The sequence below is a fragment of the Podarcis vaucheri genome, assembly GCF_965113315.1.
Source record: "Podarcis vaucheri genome assembly, chromosome: 7".
Lineage (NCBI taxonomy): Eukaryota > Metazoa > Chordata > Lepidosauria > Squamata > Lacertidae > Podarcis > Podarcis vaucheri.
Window position 1 is genome coordinate 26375692 of NC_138765.1, and position 14433 is coordinate 26390124.

Sequence of the window (14433 nt, forward strand, 5' to 3'; positions counted from 1 at the left end):
TGCCAAACGTAAAGGCTCCAGGCGGCCAACTCATTTGGTGACCCTTCTGCTTTATGAGAGACTGCAGTTCCCTTTCCTAGCTAGAGAGCTGAGTTTAATTAGCAGTGTGGAAATGGGGGCGGGAGACAGTAGACTCCGTAATTAGCATTTGGCCATTGCACTGAATAGTTCAGCATGCCACTTCTGTCATACAGAAGACTGCACCAGACAGGCTCAAGAGCCCTCCTTTATGAAAAGGAAAGGTTACTGCAATCCTTTATTATTATTTATTAAATTTGTATGCCGCCCTTCATCCGAAGATCACAGGGCAGTTTGCAACAGAAAAATGAGGCCAGAATAATACATAACAAAGCAATAAAAACTGACCACTAACCCACCTCCCACAACTACACTTAAAAGGCCATGAAATGTTAACCAGCAAAACGCCTGGTTGAAGAGAAGCATTTTCACCTGGTGCCTAAAGATATGTAATGAAGGGCCAGTCGAGCCTCCCTGGGGAGGAGAGCATTCCACAAATGGGAAGCCACAGCAGAAAGGCTCATTCTAGCGTTGACACCCTCCGGACCTCTCGAGGAGGAGGCACACTAAGAAGGGCCTCAGAAGATGATTGCAGGGTCTGGGGCAGTTCACACTGGGAGAGACAGTCCTTGAGTGTCAGGGAACTGACATCAGAGGAAAGGGAGGTGGTAGGGCTCCCAGAGGCTGGGAGAGAGTCAGCAGCTAAAGCAGGGACCAGCAGGGGGAGCGAGGGGTCTCTGGAGGAGGATCTCAGTAATGCTGAGAGAGACGCAGCAGCCAAGGCAGGAACCAGCAGGGGAGAGAAAGGGGTGAGAGACACGTCCAGCGAAAACAGCGGGGAGGTGTCAGAAGCAACCGTAGGGAGACCCATACTTCGCCGGAAGCTGCCACGTTGTGAGTCCAGGAGACGCGTTTCCGTTAAGGAGCTTCTTTGCTGGAAGCGCTTCCGCAGGCAGCCACTGTCAGACTCTACTAGTGACTAGAGCAGACATGTCTGAGGAGCTCTGTCACACACAGAGGTTTGTGGAGCCGCACAAACTCTGAGGGGGCACAATTTTAAGCACAAGCAGCTAATCATCCCCTCACATTGAGGTATTGAGGTCCTGAGCCTTTAAGGCTTTATAGGTCAAAACCAGCACTTGGAAACTTAAGTGGAAGCAGTCAGGCCAGGATTGGTGTAATATGCTCAAACCATCTCGTCCCAGTGAGCAACCTGGCTGCTGAATCCTACACCAGCTGAAGTTTTGAAACCATCTTCAGAGGCAGCCCTATGTATAATGGTTTGCAGTAATCTAACCTAGAGGTTACCAGATACTCATGGAACTGTGGGTTTGATTCTGCAATGGCTGTGCACACCTACTCCTCTTCCGGGAACTGGTGCATGCAGCCAAAATCAGCAGGATTTAACCTCCACTCATCAACTGATGAGCAGGTATTAAATCCTGTTCAGTTTGGCTGTCTGTGCCTATTCCTCTGCTGGGAACAGGCGTGCCCAGCCAAAGCTCATAAGGGGCTGTTTGAAAGCCCTTTTGCAAACAGCCTTGCACTGCTCTTTTGGTGATTCAAAAAAGCAGTGTGGGGTTGTTTGCAAAAGCTGTTTCAGAGAGCTCTGCACTGCTCTTAGGAGCCCCAACAGCCAGGGCTTCACAGTGCTGTCAAATCTGATGTCGCTATGATGTCAGGTGATTGACAGGAGAGAAGCCCCAACCACCTGTCAGATTTGGGCTTCCAGTGGTGGAGAGATAAGAATCAGGTCTTCTGGCCAGAAAAGGTTCCCCACCCTTGATATATAGTTTTGAACTAAGCATCTAGTTCTTCTTCTGCAGGCTTCTGGGATTAATGCACAGCAACGGTGCCAGGGCCATAAACTCTGACATTGTAACCCTAGTGGGCATTCTACCAGTTATTTGAGTTCATTTCTGTGTGCACAATCTCTTAGCAGGCCTTCAGAATCAGTCTACGTGAAAGAGATAGATAGATAGAAAATGGAACTGAGCCCAGGAATTCTCCCTGCTTTTACGGAAATGACACTCTTCGCTTCCATCTCTCCTGTGACTCTGAGCTGATTGCTGCTGTGTGCCAACTTGTGGCTTGGGTCCAGCTCCGTAAAAAGAGCAGTTCTGTTGACAGCTCTCTGGTGGAGAGAGCAAAAGTGCCAGTTAACGAAGGGCACATTCACAGATCATGAGCCCGCTGCCAGCTCTTCCCAACTGGAGCATCCTTACCATTTTCAAACTTCTTTTCACATTCTTTTTGCCACATCAGACCTTGTTGCTGTGTTTCCTGAACAAGAGCGTTCAGTATGAAGGATGTGGCCAACATGACAGTCGAGTCTGGGCAATGGGATGGGCTTCCTTTAGTCCGTAGCTCAGCGGTAGAGCAGATGGTTTGCATGCAGTTCCCAGGATCGATCCTTGGCATCTCCGGTTGGAAAGAGCAGGTGGCAAGCAATGGGAAAGAGACCCTGAGACCCCAGTCAGGCTGCCAGTCAAGAGTAGACAACACTGGGTTAGATGGACAAAGAAGACAGCTTCCTGTTTTCATGATGCTTCTGATTCCCACAATATCCATGTGCTCAGGACACTGAAATGTGGGATGACAGGGTGGGGAGAGAAACAACCTTTTAAGTTTGCATTTTATTGTATATAATGCCTTCCCCCGCATGGTGGAGTTCAAGGCAGTGTTCATAGGACTCCTGAAAAGTCTCCCATCCAAAGACTGACCAGAGTAAGACCTGCTTAGCTTCAGCAAGGTGGCTGCATCATATACCTTCAGACCATGTTGTCAAGTGCACATAGCTATACAGTGGTACCTTGAGTTACAGACGCTTCAGGTTACAGACTCCACTAACCCGGAAGTAGTACCTCGGGTTAAGAACTTTGCTTCAGGATGAAGAACAGAAATCGCACGGCGGCAGAGGGAGGCCCCATTAGCTAAAGTGGTACCTCAGGTTAAGAACAGTTTCAAGTTAAGAATGGACCTCCAGAACGAATTAAGTTCTTAACCCGAGGTACCACTGTATTGATATAACTCCAGCTGACATAACTATAATGGCAGCAGTGTTAGAAACTGATATATAAAAGCTATTCGCCATATGACCCCTTACACCTTGGTTATGGGCACACTAACAGAATGTTTAGGCCCCTTCTGAAAAAAGAATATTACAAGGCTGAAAATGAATTGTGTGTATTGTCAGCTCCAGCTAAAATCGGACTCGTGCCATAGCACAGCACCAAAAAAATGCTGTTTGCCAGCCAGTCAGATGGTGGAGATGTCGGGTGCCATCTTGGCACCCGGGCATCTTCACTTGGTTGCAAGTGACCAATAACCAGGTGCAAAATGCACTTGGCTAATTTTGAATACTGTTTGGCAGGGTGGGTCTTCATTGGAGTGTCAGCGGCTGGCACGAAGTCAGTAGCGGGCAGTGGGGCTTACCTGACCTCCCGTTGCTGCTGCCTGCCAGGGCCAGAAGGGGCACGGTTGGCATGGTGCAAATGCACTGGCAGAACCAATCCATACTCCTGCTGGTTCAATGGCACAGCTCCGTCCTTGCTACTGCCTTCTCCCTGGCCCAGGAAGCTGCAGCAATGCTAGTGTCCCTGGGTAGTCAGATAAGTGCCACCACCTCACTGACATCTGCTGTGCTAAGCCTACAGTCCTGTGCCAGCTTACTTGGGAAAATGCCTTGCTGACTACAGCAATACTAACTTCTGAGTAAACATGCATAGGATTGCCTTATGAATCAGGGTTCAGGGGGTGTAATAACATGCTCTATGGGGCTTTTTTTGCAAACAAGCATTACTGGTGTAACGGTGCACACAAAGGACATTTTCACGCGTGGGATTAAGGGGAAGAAATCTGACGAAGATCACTTGTGAAAGTGAACCTACCTAATTCGCACATTTTCGGAAAAACAGGAGAATTGAAACATAGCTCTGCCATTTTAATGAGTCATAATCTCCTGATGTAGCATCACTCCAGGCACTTTGGGAAAGTTAAACGATAGCTCTGAGCCTCCCGTTGAGCATTGCAACACTGCTGTTGTAGCAGTCTACTCCCATTCTAGCCAGCGCAGGGGTTCACAAGAGGGCACTTTCCTCAGGGTCCTCTTAGTTTTGGAGCCCATCTTACTGAGAGGACAATGGGCTTCCCTTCAACACAACACACACTTCTTTTATCACTTGTGAGTGGGCTTTCCAAAAGCTATGACTTGTTTGCTTATCATTGGCGTTTTGTGTGTGTGTTTTATCAGTGGAGGGTTATCACACGCACCCTTCTGTTCTCTGCAGGTTAACACAGGTTACCATTCCAAGCAGGAATTATTTGCATGACGCAGTTAATGCGATCGTATCATTTTTACAAAACAGAACTGATGGTACTTTTTGTGCATGTTCATTTTCGAACATTTATAGGGTGCTTAATCTTGTAAGTCTGGTGAGATGTTAAGGTTTGTTTCACATGCTTTCTTTTTTAAACAAAAAAAACACACCTGCCAGTGAGTGTGTGACAGGTCCTTTTTAGACCACATTCTGTTGAGAAACTCATGTGGCTGCTGTGACCTATTTATCTGTATAACCTAGAACGCAAGGCTGGACAGGAAAGAGCAATGGGAACAGAATTATAGGGATGACTAATAAGCAGCAGCGGAAACCTTGCTCCATGGGGTCTCCAGGTTTGGCTGCCCCCATCCCAAGAATAAGTTTTTGTAGCTGAAAAAGGTGTGAGGAACAGGGTAACCAAGCTCACATTCACACCATCCAGTTAAAGCACATGACTTTGTGCCAAAGAATCTCGGGAACTATAATTTGTTAAGGGTGCTTGGAATTGTAGCTCTGGGGTGTGTGTGTTAAGCTAACATTCCTAGAACACTTTGAGGAAGTGGTCTAAATGTGCTTTAAATGTATGGTGCGGATGTGACTCTTAGATGCTCCAAGGTGCATTTAAAAACCCTCAACCTCTTCTACAAGGAAAGGTCAAATACTTTGGAGTTGGGTTTTTTGTTGTTGTTTTGTTTAAGGGGAAAACCACCAGTAGAACCCTGTGTATGTCTACTCAGAAGCAAGTCCTGTTGAGTTCAATGGGGTTTACTGCCTGCTGAGTGTGTGCTCAGGGCTGCAGATTTTAGTGGGACCTGCAACAAAATGTTGCGGTATGGAGTGCTCCTGTTCACTCTTCCAGTCCACAAGCCATGCCTTCTCCTATAATCATCCATTCCGCTCTAGTTTTGCTACCCTTCCACTGTCAGCAAGCTCAGCCCTTACTGTGTCGCTTTTGGGGTAGCCCTCTTTATAAGTGTTTCGATTCCAGCGATTTTTGTATTTCTGAAAAATGTTGGGGTTTCTCCAAGCCTGCTGATATTTCCCTCCTGTGCATGGGCAGTGCTGTTTTGGAGACAGTGCTCCAGTAGAGAGAAGGGTGTGTGTGTGTGTGTGTACATAAATATGGACAAGCAGATAGAAATACTTTTTTCACTTTCTCATAATATTAGAGCATGGAACTTATCCAGTGAAACTGATTCGTAGCAGAGAGAAGCTTCTCCAAATCACACCTACCTAATGGTGGGATTCATCGCAGCATTGACCACTAGCCGAGATGGCTGTGAAGTGGAGTGAGAGAAATTGGGGGGTGGGGAGAGAATCAAATTCCTCAAGGCTCTGTGGTGCAGTGGGTCAGTGGGTCTTTGCTGTTTACCAGAAAGCTGCTGGTTTGAGCCCACCCAGAGAGCCCAGTGCAGAATTCCTGCATTGCAGGGGGTTGAACTAGATGACCCTTGCGGTCCCTTCCAACTATTATTAATTATTAATTATTATTATTATTATTATTATTATTATTATTATTATTATTATTACATCTGAAGGTAGCCCTGTTTAGGGAAGCTTTTAATGTTTAATAATTACAGATAGGTAGCCGTGTTGGTCTGCCATAGTCAAAATAAAAAAATTCCTTCCAGTAGCACCTTAAAGACCAACTAAGTTAGTTCTTGGTATGAGCTTTCGTGTGCTGACATAAAGAATCACAAAACAGAGAAACCAGTAGGAGAACACTTCAATCTCCCAGGACATTCTATACAAGATCTCAAAGTAGCTGTTTTACTACAAAGGAATTTCAGAAATAGACTGGAAAGAGAAGCTGCTGAATTGCAACTCATTACCAAACTTAAAACCATGGAGAGACCTGGTTTGAACAAAGACATTGGATTCTTATCCCATTATACATGACTAAGCCATTTCTCACCTTATCACCCCTTGCCTTTTCCTGTAAGACCTATTACAGTCGTTAAGAGTCGTCAACAGGCTCATCTCAGCTATCTCCCAATCTCCCATTCCCACCACCCTTCTGAGTAATACCCCTCCCCACCTTCTCTCTATATAGAAGGATCTGGCAACTTCTGTTTCAGTGTATCTGAAGAAGTGTGCATGCACACGAAAGCTCATACCAAGAACTAACTTAGTTGGTCTTTAAGGTGTTACTGCAAGGAATTTTTTTATAATGTTTAATAGATTATTGTATTTTAATATTCTGTTGAAAGCCGCTGGGAAACCCAGCCAGATGGGTGGGGTATAAATTATCATCATCATCATCTACTGTTCTGTGGTTCTAAGACTTATTAGCAAAGAGGGCAATATGGCACCTCCATGTTCCTAGGCAGTATATCACTGTAGACCAGTTTCCGGGGAGCAGTTGTGGGAGAGGGCTATTGCATGGGCTTCCTGAAAACATCTGGTTGGGAACTGTGGGAAACCGGGTTGGACGGACCATTGCTCTGATCCAGCAAATTTTCTCTTATCACGCCTCTCATAACAAACTGGGTGGCTGAGTGCCAATCATCCAGGACCACAGAGGCTCTTCTTCTGATAGGTGCCACTTACAGTAATGCCACATAACTGAGCTTGTAAGAGGTGAAATTACACCAAAAGCGAATGTTCATTTGAAGGACCAGTGCAAAGCTGCTTACAGTGGACGAGATTTATCAGGGTTTGATCCAACGTTATTCTCAAAGCCAATGAACCAGAATGTGCAGACAGCAGGGGATGATCTGGCACAGCCAGGCAGGTGACTCAGGTGACCCTTTAGGGCATCTTTATCCAAGAGACCCTGAACAGCCACAGAGGAAGAGAAAGCACTTCACACGTTGTAGCTGATCTAAGGAGAGTTCCAAGTTCTTAGTTTCACTGGAGGTGGGGATGGGGGTGGTTCAAAGAGAGCCCCCGACTCCCTGGCCGAAAAGCGCCGCTGTCTGGTCTTTTGTCTGTAGACTCACTATATTCAGTCTCTGGACTCTCTATTCAGACACTGGGATTTCCCAAACAGGGCTTTGCTTCATAAGGTGCCAAGCGTTCCGGTGACCTTTGTGGCTTTGGCAGAACGGAGCCGGCGGTGCGGCAGGATGGCGAGGCCTGAAGCGGGTCAGTTACAAAGGAGGCTCTGAAGAAGCTGGGCTTGCAAACAAAAGTTTGGCTCTGGGTGCCGGAGGCAGGAAAAATACGCAACCCTTTGATGTCTTACCACTCTCACTGTTTCTCCTTTTGTGCCTTTTCCCAGCCTGCCCTTAGCGCTGCCTCTCTCTCTCCCCCCCCTCCAGCCACACTTTCTCTTTCCTCCCTGCTCAGCACCAGACTGAAATGTTTTTTGGCAGCCTGGGAGAAAAACAGGGAAGTTGGCCTTCTTAACTGTGGCCGGTTTGCGAGCATCCTGCTAGCATTTGCTATCATTAGCTGACTGGCTCAGACCATTGGTCCATCCAGCTCTAACTTATTAGCAGAGAATATTTGGCAGAGTTTCAGGCAGGGGCCTCACCTGGAGATGCTGGGAATTGAACGTGGGACCTTCTGCATGCAAGGCACTTGCTCTCCCACGGAACGGTGGCCCTTTCTTTTACTCTCACGGCAACATTACTCCACTTGAACTTGACTAGATGCTTGCATTCCATTTCCATCAGCTGGGTCTGTAGGTGTTTGAATCTTGAACTGCCTTCAGATTGCTGAAGCTATAAATAAAGCAGTTACGGTTTTCCCATTGGCTTAATGCGAGCCTGTAGAATACACAATTCAGGGCGCATTTAGTCTCTCTGGGTTTGCTTTGGAAACAGCCCCAGGGTGGCCCAATCAGGACTGGGCTGGGCCAGGGGGATTAATTCTCTCCGCGGTCGGAAGCAGCAATGCCACTTCTTGGAAACCACAGGAGGACAGAGAGCTCTTGTGCTCAGATCCTGCTTGCAGGTTTCCTCACAGCTTGGCGCTCTGATGCTGACTAGATGGGCCATTGGCCTGATCCAGCAGCCTCATCTTATGTTTTCTCCCCCTGTCTCCAATGCACGCAGTCCTGATGAAAATCTCCCACACTTGAAGCTGCAGTTTCATCCAGGAGGGGATCTAGGCAGAGGACAGTGGTAGAGCCTTGCATGCAGAAGGTTCTAGGTTCCATCCCTGGCACCTCCAGGTAGGGCTGGGGAAAAGCTCCTTCCTGAAACCCCAGCCAGTGTAGACAAGATGGAGCTGGAGGAAGCAGGAGGCAGTTTCCTGGAAGGGCCCTAAAACTTAGCGTTCACGTCCAGCAGGAAGTCAGAGGCTGCAATGAATAAGCACCTCTCACTGAAACCCTTCTTCTAAAGCGGGGTGGGGGAATTGCAGCAATGGATAATACTGTGCGCTGCATAATGTGGGCATGTTGTAGGAGATCCTGCAAAACAAAAGAAAGAAAGAAAGCACCATCTTTTGCATGCTCTATTTCCCCTTTTTGGAACACAAGACATTTTTGAAGCCAATTAGCAACGTGAGAGCGCAGGAAATTAGACAACGTAGCCACCTATTTATGGAAAATCAGAGCATATTTGTAATGTGCTGATGTGATGAGCTACAAAGCGATATTCATCTCTGTGAATGTTGGAAGATTCAGGACAGATGAGGCAAAGTGCTTCCTCACGCAATGCATAGTTAGATTTGCTGTCCCGAAAGGTGGTGATGGCCGCTGGCTTGGATGACTTTAAGCAAGGATTAGACAAATCCGTGGAGGCTGTCAATGGCTACAGGCTATGTTCTTCCTCCACTGTTGCAGGAAATATGCCTCTGAATCACAGTTTTTGGGAGATCACAAGTGGGGAGACGGATGTTTTGCTCAGCTCCTGCTTGTGGGTTTCCCATAGACATCTGGTTGGCCCCTAAGAGAACAGGATGCTTGGCTAGATGGAACACAGGCCTGATCCAAGAGCTCCTTTCGATTTTTATAGATATTACTGGGGACAATGTTCTTTGCATAAGCAACTGATTTTGTATCTGTTGGTTATGAATTGCTTATGGATATTCTGCTACTTATTTTTACTTGCCTAAGCTATTGCTAATCTCATCCCCCGCCTCCATCTTTTTCATCATAGTCTCCTTTCAATTATCTTCTTCTAAGTTGTTGCAGAACACAGAAATTAATGTGTCGTTTACCATCACACTTTTTTAAAAGATGGCTTCTCACTGCTACGGCAGTACAACATCGTGATCTTTTTCAGAACGTTCTCACAGAATCAGGAGAATTGGTGGACCCCCCACCGAGGATACTGCAAAGTTAATCCGGTTTCTTGCCCAACACTGTTTACACAACAGTAACAGGGAACAGAAGGCAGCAGGAAGGATTTCAAAGCAAAGCCTAGTAGGGTGGATGGTAGCATTTTTACTAAAGAGTCTTCTGGGCGCCCCAGCAGGTGCTGCATTTTTGGATGCCGTCCAAAATTAAAGTCAGTGTGAATGCTGCCATTTACATCCTTTGGAGGTGATTTGCACCTTTGGGTGATTATCCTCTGAGCAGCTAGTGTGGAGCTGAGGAGCTCTCTGTTCCTCACTTGCTGATTTTGCAATCTGCTTGACATTCTGATCAAAATAAACCTCCCTTCAAGTCGGAACGGGCTGTGTACAGGTTGCAGTTGAATCTTGATCCAGTGCACACCCACTGCTGGTGTATGCAGCCGAGTGCGCTTGACATTGGCCACAGTCCACCTGTATCCTGTAGTTTCTCAAGAATGCTGCTGTTTGGTGCGTTCTCCCTCAAACCAGCTTCCATCCGATTTGAGAACCTAAGCTGAGGTGTGTACACTTGAAACAGTGATTTCACATGTGCCAATGACATTTTCCATGAACAGACATTCAGGCAGGGGAAGTCACAGGCACAGGAAACAGATCAGGTAATGTGCATCAAGTGATGACACCCCTGCCTTCTCTTTGGTGTGCATAGCAATGTAAAAATGTGACTTGAAACACAACAACCTCACTGTACAGTGGTACCTCAGGTTACATATGCTTCAGGTTACATATGCTTCAGGTTACAGACTCCGCTAACCCAGAAATAATACCTCGGGTTAAGAACTTTGCTTCAGGATGAGAACAGAAATCGTGCTCCGGCTGCACGGCAGCAGCAGGAGGCCCCATTAGCTAAAGTGGTGCTTCAGGTTAAGAACAGTTTCAGGTTAAGAACGGACCTCTGGAACTAATTAAGTACTTAACCCGAGGTACTACTGTATTTGAAGCTGCCAAGGTGCACACGGCCTTGATCTCAAAAGGCTGGCTTTGAGCATATCCCACTGATTTCTACTGTTTTGAAGTGAATGGGCAGGCCTCTACCTTAGGTCCTCTGGTGAACATGGCACCTAGTAGCACCCAGATCCTGTCCCCCGAACTCTCGGTGAATTTGACATGGTAAGAAGTGGCAGAAGCCTCTCAGTTTGCTTGGAAGAGACTCCAGATCTTTCTTACATTCTCCAGACCCCAGCACAAATGTGAGGGAAAGTGCTTTATCTCTTAACGGCTTCTGACTTCACTGGAGAGGGCTTGACTTCTTGTATTAGTGAAGGGATGGGGAACCTGTGAGCCACTGGATGCTATTGGACTCCAACACCCATCAGCTATTGCCGGCGTGGCCAATGGCCACAGTCAACACAAAATGGCTGAAAGTCCTATTCCTTCACAATGGGTGCATAGTTCCTCCATGCATGGAAGTGTGCTTGATTGGGCCAGGGTCCTGTCTCACACATGTGCATTGCATGGGCTTTGGGTGACCAGGTCATGCAGCAACATGGGATCTGCAACAAATACTGTGGCTTGCTCTTCAAGATTCTTGCCTGCCAGTCACCCCTTCTTCCAGAATCTTCCAGTGTGTTCTCATCTACTTTCTGTCACCATCCCCTCCAAAATAAAAACCCCTCAACATTCTGTGGCTACTGAGCATGCTCAGCCTTCACTGGGCTATTTTTGAATTTCCCCTCCTTAGTTTCTCCCTCTGCCCCCAGTGTCTTTTGTTTGTGTCCCCCCCCCCCCAGCTTCCTGAAACCTCATTTTGGGGTATGGGTGGTGCTGTTTTGGCTACAGAAGCACTGAAACACAAACCAGGACATCAGAAATTGATGGATTTTGTCTGAGTGCTTAAGTAAATTATTGTTCCAAGAAGGTCTGGGAGGGCCTTCCATTTTTAGGATTTCTGAAGCATGGAGATGTAAAAGATTGGCAGAACATGGGAAGAGGCAGTGGGGCAAGGAGTCCTTGAGGGCTGTTCTCTCCTTACCCCTACAGTGTAGGTGACACAAGAAGGCTGTGTTGAAAGGGGGCTATTTTTAAACCCCCCCTATCTCGGTGCAGCCTATGATTAAGATTCTTCACCATCTCCACAGAAGGAGGTGACTGGAGAAAAGAGTGCAGTCGCAGTCAAGAGTTCAGAGCTGCTGTTTCCTTTTCCGTAGCTGCCAGTTTCGGGGGTGATGATGCCTCGCTAGAAAGTATGTTATCAGAATTAGCTGAGCCTGCAACAACAAGGGAGGAGTGTAAGGCCACCTTTTGACTCCTTGTACTTTTTAATATTTGGTCACATAAAGACATTTGGACAGGAGGTTTGCTGGTTTGAATCTGTTGGAGGTGCACTGTGACCTTTTTTGGCATGTAGTTGAAAAATAATGTTTTCCATGTCCTCTGGCATGCCTTTGTTTCTGAATTAATGTTTCAGCAATGTAGGCGATCAGATATGACGATCCCATCGCCATCCCTGATGTAGAACCACCCACTTTCAGGAGCACGTTCCCCTCTCCTTTGGGGATACGAATGATGCTGAGGGGTGTTATGGAGGCAAAGATAGTGGAAGCAGAGTTTGCTACCAGATTTGGATCAGGCGACACCCATCTCTGCTGCTTTCATGCTGGATGACAGGCTACCATTGCAGTAGAGCAGAGGATGTGGGTGGCGCTGTGGTCTAAACCACTGAGCCTCTTGGGCATGCCGATCAGAAGGTCAGCGGTTCAAATCCCTGCAACGGGGTGAGCTCCCATTGCTCTGTCCCAGCTCCTGCCAACCTAGCAGTTCAAAAGCACGCCAGTGCAAGTGGATAAATAGGTACCGCTCCGGTGGGAAGGTAAACAGCGTTTCTGTGTGTTCTGGTTTCTGTCATGGTGTTCTGTTGTGCCAGAAGTGGTTTAGTTATGTTATGTATTCAGGCCACATGACTCGGAAAGCTGTCTGTGGACAAACACCGGCTCCCTCGGCCTGAAAGCGAGATGAGCGCCGCAACCCCATAGTCGCCTTTGACTGGACTTAACTGTCCAGGGGTCCTTTACCTTTTTTTAACTTTTAGAGCAGAGGTGAGGAACCTCCCATCTTCCAGGTGTTGTTGCACTCCAGCTGCCATCATCCCTGATGGATGAGCATGTTAGCAGGAGTTGATGGGAAGCTGCCTTATATTGAGTCAGATGCATTTGCCCCTCCACTTCAGTACTGTCTACCCTGACTGGCAACAGCTCTTCAGAGGTTCAGTCTGAGCTACCAAGGACTGAGCTTGAGTGGTGTAGTGGTTAAGAGCGGTAGACTCGTAATCTGGGGAACCGGGTTCGCGTCTCCGCTCCTCCACATGCAGCTGCTGGGTGACCTTGGGCCAGCCACACTTCTATGAAGTCTCTCAGCCCCACTCACCTCACAGAGTGTTTGTTGTGGGGGAGGAAGGGAAAGGAGAATGTTAACCACTTTGAGACTCCTTAAGGGGAGTGAAAGGCGGGATATCAAGTCCAAACTCTTCTTCTTGCGGCATACAAGCTCTGAGCTACAGCCATTCCCCCAAATTACACAAGTAAGGACTGGATTTTTAAAGGGCTCTGTGGGGGTCTGGCTGCATTGCTCCATGTTGCCTGTTTCACATTCTGCTGGTGCCCAGCAGGCAAATTCCAAAACCCCAAGATTTATTTATGTTTTCTCAACAGGAAAGATCACTGGAACTGTACCCTTTTCTTCCGACTGGTATAATTTATTCCGACTGCTGAGTTGGTATCTCAGCAGTTGGAATCACAAATGTGCACTCGTTCAACCTTTCTAGGGTCTCCACTGTATAACTGGAACCTTGGAGCAGTTTCGAGAATGGTTCGGTTCCGAGAAATCTTAAGTGTTTCCTCGAAGCTGTCATGTTGCAAAGAGGTCTCAGTTTTCCAAAAATAGCTAGCCTTCCGTCTTGAGAAGAATCTGCTGAGTATGCTAATGCACATGATCAGACGCAAGGCTAGTAGGGAGCGAAGGCTCTGTCGAGAACCCCAATGGCGTTGTATATTTTTCGTGCTCCTGGATACCTGATTAATGCCCATCAGCTTGGAGGAAACATCTCCATTCCAAATGTAAAAAGTTAATGCTTTTTAAAAAGCAGAATACCGCACTAATTGCCCAGTAATGCAGTCAGGCTTTGGAGCAAAGGTGCAAGTAGTCGCTAGAAAGCTGCAAACGTCAGAGAAATTGCACTTTAAAACTCCAACTAAAAACCCCGTTGAATCTCAACGGAGCGTCGGCCAGCACAGTTACCATTTTGCCCGGGATGTCCTGTGTTCATTACCTACATCATTAGGCATACATTATGCTGCTTTCCGTAGCTACATTTATATATTTGCCTTTCTGCCAATGCACTCAAAGCCATTTGTAGCTCAAAATAAGACCTTCCCATTTAATAGATGTTAGACACATCACAAAAGGGGGAAAGGATAGGGAGGAAAGATGGGATGGAGGAGAGGAGAGGAGAGGAAGCAGACGCAAGTATCGACCCTTCCATACTGTTACAGAAGTACTAGGTGATGTTTATTAAATGTATCTCTCGCCCTTCCTCGCAAAGGAGCCCAGAGTACTTAAAACACAACCAAAACTAAAGCAGAAACCTATTTAAAGCAAACCATCTAAAAAACAGTAAAACTCTAGAAAACATATGATGTAAATTTAAGGACAGATAGAACGAAATCACATGTCTGGATAGGCCTGTCAAGACAAAAAAAGTTTCAGCAGGTGTCTATAAAGTGATGACCAGTGGTGTGTGGTCTGTGGATTAACCATCAATATAATCTCCTTTAAATGTGTTAGAAACAAAATGTAAAGGAAATGCTGCAAACAGCAGTATTTACGTATAGAAAAGTGCTGTTGCTTGATATAC

At 46.8% G+C, this 14433-nt stretch overlaps 1 protein-coding gene across 5 annotated transcripts in view; it reads left to right on the forward strand.

Moving 5' to 3' along the window:
- The window catches only part of TMEM200B (transmembrane protein 200B), a 94284-nt gene that overhangs the window by 11289 nt on the left and 68562 nt on the right, over positions 1-14433 (forward strand). The window lies entirely within an intron of this gene.